Genomic DNA, 5,813 nt, shown 5'->3' on the forward strand with positions numbered 1-5,813 from the left:
TGCTTCACTTCGCCTCGAGAGGATTTCGCCACCACGGACGACCACGCCCCACCCGAAGAGGACCCCCGCGATCGGACTTTATGGACTGAGACACTTTCTCCAGGCCACTTCCTCCAACATTGCGGACCACTGTAACGGGTATGTGTGTATCTATCTCCTTTCCCTCTCAGCGTTGCAACCCCCCGCTCCCCTTCCCACATCCTCCCACCCCCGGGTTTAGTTGGCTAACATTGTATCGTATGTAACCTAGTCGCGTTCCCCTCCTCTCCCCCATCCCTCGATTGTTAGTCCCTCACTCGGGCGCTTTGTATTTCCATCTCAGCTTTGTCATCTTTTTCCTGGATTCCCCATCCAAAACATCCACTAATAAAAGTCAATCTACTCTACCTACAAGCCAATTACTAGAAGCAAATCTCTAAATATTATTTTCTAGCCATCAAGTAATAAAGGCAGTGCCCTGCTTCAGTCCTGAATATTTACACTTTTCCTCTTTGTTTAAAATATCTAACTCTTTATCGAGTGACCCCAAAAGCGACTTCCAACCCAATGATTAGGACACTTACTTGGGAGGTAGGATGCCTAGATTCTGGCTCCTGAGCCAGTGGATGTTTGATTAGTGATACACAGAGAAACAATGTCAACAGGAGAAAATGAGAGTGTTCCTTGGCCCTACAATATCCTGGGTCATGGTAGTAGGAAGGGAAAGGCAGAGACCAGAACTGAACCAGAACTCTCTGATCCTGGGTAACTGCCCTATGCACTGGGCTCCTGGGTAAAAGGGTGATGGTTGGTGATGGTTCCTTTTGCTCCTGCAGTCTTATCAACCTAACCTTTCAGTTTCTTGAACTTTTTTTTAAATGACCAAAAACAAAATGTTTCATTTAAGGTACAAAATAACGTTATCTTTGACACAAAATGATTGGAGGGAGACGGGGAAACCAGGTATTTTTTTGTTTCAGCAAATGTAAGAATATATAGTCTTTTAAAATTACAGCATTGGTAAGAGTAAACAAGTTAATATGTCTATATGTGCCCTTTTGTTGAAACAGGTACTATCAGCTTAAAATAGATATGCTGAAAAACAGTCACCTGCTCATGTTTGGAAAAAAAATACCTTTTAACAAAACAGATAAATTGTTTTCAAGTGTAATAATATTCTGATTATTCATGTCATATGTTTTCTTTTAGCATTTCACTTTGGACAAAGAACACTGCTGTTTTTCCTGTCCTTTTCTTTTTTGAGTTCTCATGCACTAGCACAATACTACAATGGCAGTGTGGAAGTTTCCAATGAGATAAGGGCAAGGTTTGCAGGATCAGACCTTTCACTGGAGTGTGACCTGCATTAAAGTGAAAAGCTAGTTGGTTATTATTAAGGTCCAATGCAATTCAAAGGTTAAACCCAACTGGAACACTGGTAAAAATCAGAAGATCCTTTATCTTGTCTTGGCTTCTGATCATTTGAGTCTGATAGTTTCCTGCAGAGATGGAAAGTAGAGGAGAAGCACAGTCTGTCAATAGAAAATAAAATGCTGTGTAACCACTACTTAAAATTTGTTTTCTGCAATAGCAATGGTGCAGGACTCTCTGTTCCAATGCAATGACCACAGTCAACAAAGCAGAGCCAATTCATGTAAGCCTTTTTATTTAGTACATGTGATCAAGGCTGGAACGTATATATTTGACTACATTAGAATTACACAGTACATGATCATAAACGTATTGCCTATTACTTCCTTTTGCTCTTCTTTTACAATTCATAACTTCATGTACAGAAGAAACATGTATTTTTTATATTCTCTGTCTGGTTTATAAAAATACATTTATATGTAATCATCGTGTCACTTCCTAGTACTTTTTCCCAGTTAGGAGGTTGTTAAAAGTTTCACTCTGTTTCAAGTGTCCTAGTTTGCTGCATGAGCCTGGTTCAAAATCCACAGGGGATCCCAGTTAAGTCCTATTTTTAAGGATATATACATGAGCTTTACACGTGAATGGCTTTTCTGTCCTAATGCACCTGAAGTCATTTACTGGACAAATCAAGTATTGATAAATGAAAAAAAAAGTTAGGCTGTTTTAGTGCAGTTCTGCTGGCAAATCTGTTACCAACAAAGTGGTTTTCATGCCGGTTTAATCTATCACTAAAGGAGCACCCTTGTACAGAAAAAAGCCTTAGGAGATAAGAAGTATAGAGGTGCCTTTATCACCACCACACCCTGCAGCTGTTGAGGGGAAATGTAACTGGAAAAGAAAGAAATATGCCCTGTACTCTACTTGTTTGCAGTTGCTGTAAGAGCTCCTTTGAGCCATTGGCAGCAAAACCTGTTAACAGCACAATAGAGTTCTTAAATTTAACAGCTAATGTAACCTGAAAGAAACAAAAGGTGTATAAAATGCCAAATTCTAATTAAATAACTAATCTGATGTTGCCTGATTAATTTGATTATCATTCACTTCATAAAACATCAGAGTATTTAATGGACAGATATAATGAAATTCAGTAAGGATGGTGGTGCCTTTCATTAAGGTAAAGCAAATACTTTTCCTTGGGAGCTGAAGTAATAAAACCTCAACACATTTTCCAGTCAAATAATTTAAGGCTTGTAGGCCTTTTCTTGAATCCCATGAGTCTCTGCAACTTTATCAAAAGAAAGAATAGGAGAGGTGGAACAAACACAGAGGAAAAGAAGAAGAGAGTTATTGCTGATCTTCTGTAATAATAAAGGAAAGAAAGAAAAGGAGAGATTGAGATAAATTTTCTTTCTTCACTAAATGAAAGTAACATCTACACACACACTGGGTTGTGTATTTGCATGCGTGTGTGTGTTTTGATATGGACAAGATGGCCCCTGTTGTTCTGGCCATGTGCTCAGCACATGGCAGGCTGGGGGCCTGTAACTAGGGGAAATGTGTAAAAACCCTCTGGCTTTATTGGCCAGAAAAAGCAGAGGATGCTTCAGGGAAATTGGCTGGTAGAAAGGCTAAACTGTGTCCCTCCCTGACAAGGCTTGGGTGATGTCACACGAGGTATATAAGAACCACTTACTAAGGCCACTTACTTAGTAATCATGTACACACCATGATTTTTGCCTTTTCATGCACTGCAACTGCATGTCTGTTTGCACAAGCAGGATTTGCCAATTGTTTAAAAGTCTTTTTTGTGCATTAAACTAAAACTCCTTGGACATATTTTAGTTTGACTTGACAGGAATTAAAGCGTTGTGTCAATGGATTCATTGTGCGCAAAAACAAAGGCGTTCAACGATGTATAATGAACTTCTTTGTCCACCAGATGGCACTGCAACTTTTTTGTAGTTTACCCCTTCAAATTGTTTTCCCTTTCAAATTGCTTTTGCTTTTTTTTTTTCTTCTGTGCTTTGCCAGCTCCCTGCTTCCATAGCTGCATGGCAGGGAACAAGCATAGGGTGGGTGGGGGGCCCCATGCAGGGTGAGCAGTGCTGGACTGTCCCAATCTCCTGCAGTGCTGGCCAGAGACTCAGCTTAATTCATTTAAAAACCTAGTGCATGTAAACACAGATGCGATGCTCCAAGGCTTAATTCATTTGAAAACCTCAGCCGCGTGTAGATTAAATAAGGGGCATGTGTGCACGGCACTCTAAAGTGGGTTAAGTGCTTTTGCACTGCTTTAATGGTGTTGGTGTTTGCATGCATCAGTGGCATATTGTGTAGTAATTCCAGCTGCTGTAGCAAATTCGGTGGCGTAACGTGCCTTAAATGACTTGGGGTGCAGAAAACTAAAACTCCTCTGAGGAGTTTCAGATTGCTGCCCTACAGCTGTGAAAGAAAGCACTAGGCTCCTTTCAGCTCAGGGGCTCTTCACGAAGCCTTTGCAGGCAGCCTGGCAGCAGCCCAGGAAGGCAGGCTCCACCCAAGAAAACAAAAAGTGGCAATCTTTTTTTCAGTTTTTTTCTGGAGCCTGCTTGCCTGCCTGAGCTGCACAGGAGCCTGGTGCTTCCCTCCACAGCTGCAGTGTCCCCTGGAACCACCTGAGCCGGGTGTCTGCAGGTGGATGCGGCCCGGGGGGGGGGGGGGGGTGCCACTGCCATGAAGGGAAACACTAGCTCATCCCCCACCCACAGCCCAGGGACTGCTCCACCTACTGGCAGTTCTCCCTCCCCTCCTCTCCTTGCTGCCAGAGAGGCAGGTAAGTGCACAGGTGTGTGCATGACATGCAGGTTTAAAGGGCACTAAATTGAAGCAGTGTTTTTAAAAACCCACTGCTTCAATTTACAGCTCCTGTTTCATCTACACACACCCTTAGTACATGTATACATAGATGCAGTGCTCCAAAATAAACAAGTTTATGTTTTATAAACCTATTTAATTTAATGGGGATTAAAACCTGTGGTGTATACAGGTAGCCTAAGGTTCTGACTCTTTTTCTTGGGGCTGCTAAGAGCTGCACTGGGACACAGAAAACCTGCTCCCTGTGGGGAGATCTCCCCCCCCACACACACACACTTTCACTGGAGAGGCAAGCAAACTGGCCCCCTCAGTTTTATAATTGTATCATCTCAGTATTGCATATAGCTGAGACCAGGTGACCAGGCCATAGCCACATGCCTGGGCCTTTTTCTTCTGCAGGTTCTACAACTATGTTGTTGCAGTCAAGCTGTATGGCTCAACCCCAGCTATGTGTTCAGGCCCAGTGCAGTATAGGTCTGGCCAGCTTTCACTGCCCAGTTCAGGCCCAGTGAGGGAGGCCTAGCCTCTCCTTCCAAGTTTTCCTTTTGCAGTTTCTGCCCAGTTAACCCCTCAAGGAGCCACAGTCAACCTCTCAAGGAGCCACAGTCAACCTCTCAAGGCCACCACATGGAAGTGGGAATCACCCTACAGCTTCTCAGGGAGCAACAATGGGCCCCTGGTAGCACAGAAGGACCAACAGTCTCTAGCAGCTTCCTGTGGCTCAGCAAACCCAAGGAGCTGTTCAAAGGACTCTCCAGTGAAAGTCCCATTCTCCAACCCATTGCTGAAGGGCAGATATAAGAGTGCAAGCCCCTGGAATTGCCTTTTGGCTGAGTCCCAAGTCCCAGACTGCCTGGACATGGTTGAAACCTCCCAAAGAGAATACAATCTATGAACTGTCTTGTAGTTGGTAGTGTTTTAAATTTCATTCAGTGTTTTCTTTGTTTCCTTTGCTTTCTTTTCTGTAATAAGTTTGTTCTCTGTGTTTACACTGCTTGCAAGGAGGGAGTTTTGTCTATGCAGGACACCCTAGTAATTTATTTAGTGTTTCCCAGATGGTCTGGGTGAGGGTTTGAGCCAAGGTAAAATATATTTAGACCCCAAAATTGAAGCTTGCCCTTGTTGCTGCTGATAGGTGCCCGGCAGAAGGGTTACATGTAATTTAAATCTCTGATGCGGGATTTCCCATTTATTACAATATTTCTGAGGGCTTTCCATTGGGCTGTTAGGAATAAAAAAGTGGCTGGTATGTGGGGTAGTAGTAGAGTGCTAGTGATCCAAACTCAGACCTCACAAAATCAAATTTGACTCCAAGATGAACATGGGCCGGCAGTGTGGGGAGGCAGTCAGGAAGGCCAACCATACCTCGTCATGCATCCACAGATTCATCTCAGGCAGGTCCAAGGAGGTGATCCTCCCCCTCTATGTGGCACTGGTCAGGCTGCAGTTGCAGTACTGCATCCAGTCCTGGGCACTGCACTTCAGGAGGGATGTGGACATCATGGAGAGGGTCCAGAGGAGGGCCACTCGTATGATCGGGGGCAGCAGGGCAGGCCCTACGGGGAGAGGCTACGGGACCTGAACCTGTTCAGCCTCCACAAGAGAAG

This window comes from Crocodylus porosus, unplaced genomic scaffold (genome assembly GCF_001723895.1).
Source record: "Crocodylus porosus isolate Cpor-Errol unplaced genomic scaffold, CroPor_comp1, whole genome shotgun sequence".
NCBI classification, from domain to species: Eukaryota; Metazoa; Chordata; order Crocodylia; family Crocodylidae; genus Crocodylus; species Crocodylus porosus.